Source organism: Schistocerca gregaria, chromosome 2 (genome assembly GCF_023897955.1).
Source record: "Schistocerca gregaria isolate iqSchGreg1 chromosome 2, iqSchGreg1.2, whole genome shotgun sequence".
Lineage (NCBI taxonomy): Eukaryota > Metazoa > Arthropoda > Insecta > Orthoptera > Acrididae > Schistocerca > Schistocerca gregaria.
Genome location: NC_064921.1, coordinates 455,810,070 through 455,812,640, shown reverse-complemented (window position 1 = coordinate 455,812,640; position 2,571 = coordinate 455,810,070). Strand labels below are relative to the sequence as shown.

At 44.1% G+C, this 2,571-nt stretch overlaps 1 non-coding gene across 1 annotated transcript; it reads left to right on the top strand.

Moving 5' to 3' along the window:
* The first annotated feature begins 2,236 nt into the window (after positions 1-2,236).
* LOC126337521 (small nucleolar RNA SNORD42) lies at positions 2,237-2,296 on the top strand. Its single transcript, XR_007565092.1, has one exon. It is a non-coding gene; the product is annotated as a small nucleolar RNA SNORD42 (small nucleolar RNA).
* The last annotated feature ends 275 nt before the right edge of the window (positions 2,297-2,571 follow it).

The window sequence follows — 2,571 nt, the reverse complement described above, 5'->3', positions numbered from 1 at the left end:
TCCATCCTCTTCTGGAATAATGCTATGAGGCGTGGGACCCGCGTCAGATAGGATTGACATAGGACACCGAAAATGTTTAAAGAAGGGGTGCTCGTTTTTAATTGTCGCGGAATTGGAGGGGGGGGGGGGGGGAGGGCGCCATGGATATGATACGCAAATTGTGGTGGCAATCATTAAAGCAAAATCGTTTTTCGTTGCGCGATCTTGTCATGAAACTACGAACGCCTACTTTCCTCTAAGAACGCGAAAATATTTTTTTGGCTCCAGCATACAAAGGGAGGATGATTATCATAATAATTAAAAAAAAAGAAATCAAGGCTCCCACGGAAAGATTTAAATGTTGCATTTTTCCGCGTTCTGTTTGATCGTGGAACGATGAATGCGAATTGATGAACCCTCCGCCAGACAATTAATTTCGAAGTACAAGCAAGTGGTGTGGATCTAGATGTAAATGTACTCTCGTTGGAGAGTGGAAGTACTTGTCTCGACTTCGCTTTAATTAGTTTAATTGACAGCATGCACGCGAAGAAGCTGTCATAACACACGTTGCGTCGCGACTTTCAATTAAATGAGCAACCAGTGTCAGTTAGCTGTGTTATAGACCGCGCTGTTAATACGGACAAACGGTTGGAAGATAACTGCTTTTTATTGACTGCTAACCGTGTGTAGATGTTGGACAGACACAGCGCGAGAAATACGTGCCAGGCAAATCGGCAGGTAGAGATGTGTGCTAGTGGATTATGTTGGAGCTGTGTTTGTGGAGGTAGCGTACTGAAGGCGATCTGATTCGAGCAATGAATTTAGTTCTCATGTTAATGACCGACATCTACAGTTTATGTGGCTTGCATACTGCTGAACTGGAACGAGGATGCAGTGCATCACGATGCGTGGCAGCCACCTGTGACATCTGACACGCATCGTGAGGACCAGTGTCTTCCGCTGTGGCGTGGAGGCGAGCTGAAACCAGGAGGAGGATGCAGTGCCTCTCGAAATGCACTCTGTGTGGGACTGACCGCCTGCGCGACATCCTGCTGCTGTACGTCTCTCTAAGTTAATTTATTGGTGTGAACTAAGATGTGCTGCTGACACATACATGGGTGCAGGATATGTGTTATTTCAGTAATGGGAAACCTGGTTATAGCTGACAATGTTAGTCTGTCGCGTTGCAGCTTTAGGTATTCGTAGCCACAGTACTGCGGAGATCACCAGATTCTTCTGGCAGATGTCACTACTGGAAATTAAGTTCAAAGTTGTGCAGTAAATTCATTCCACCCTCGAATAGCGTAAGGAAAAAAATGAAGGACACACTTTTGGTAAAATTACATTGTCTTACCCACCTACAATGCTGTGTGCGGTGGGTAACTCAGCTGACAGTTTTCGAGGGAGAGGTGATCGTGACGTCGAGAACGTGTGTCCTATGCTTTTGATATTGGTGTCATGCAACAGAGTGAATCGAAACATTTTAGATACATGGAATTTTTTGCCATAGGTATTACATTACTCCTACCCCCATGAACCATGGACCTTGCCGTTGGTGGGGAGGCTTGCGTGCCTCAGAGATACAAATGGCCGAACCGTAGGTGCAACCACAACGGAGGGGTATCTGTTGAGAGGGCAGACCAACGTGTGGTTCCTTAAGAGGGGCAGCAGCCTTATCAGTAGTTGCAGGGGAAACAGGCTGGATGATTGACTGATCTGGCCTTGCAACACTAACCAAGACGACCTTGCTGTGCTGGTACTGCGAACGTCTGAAAGCAAGGGGAAACTACAGCCGTAATTTTTCCTGAGGGCATGCAGCTGTACTGTATGTTTAAATGATGATGGCGTCCTCTTGGGTAAAATATTCCGGAGGTAAAATAGTCCCCCATTTGGATCACCGGGCGAGGACTACTCAGGAGGACATCGTTATCAGGAGAAAGAAAACTGGCGTTCTACGGATCACTTAATCGGGCAAGTAGATTATAAAATTTATAAAGGGAAATGGATAGGTTGAAGTTAGATACAGTGGGAATTAGTGAAGTTCGGTGGCAGGAGGCACAAGACTTTTGGTCAGGTGAATACAGGGTTATAAATACAAAATCAAATAGGGGTAATGCAGGAATAGGTTTAATAATGAATAGGAAAATAGGAAAGCGGGTAAGCTACTACAAACAGCATAGTGAACGTATTATTGTGGCCAAGACAGACACGAAGCCCATGCCTACTACAGTAGTACACCTTTATATACCAACAAGCTCTGCAGATGATGAAAAAATTGATGAAATGTATGATGAGATAAAAGAAATTACTCATGTAGTGAAGGGAGCCGAAAATTTAAAAGTCATGGTTGTCTGGAATTCGAGATTAGGTAAAGGAAGAGAAGGAAACATAGTGGGTGAATATGGATTGGGGGAGAGAAATGAAAGAGGAAGCTGTCTGGTAGAATTTTTCACAGAGTATAACTTAATCATAGCTAACACGTAGTACAAGAATCATAAAGGAAGGTTGTATACATGGAAGAATCATGGAGATGCTAGAAGGTATCAGATAGAGATTTTGGAATCAGGTTTTAAATTGTAAGACATTTCCAGG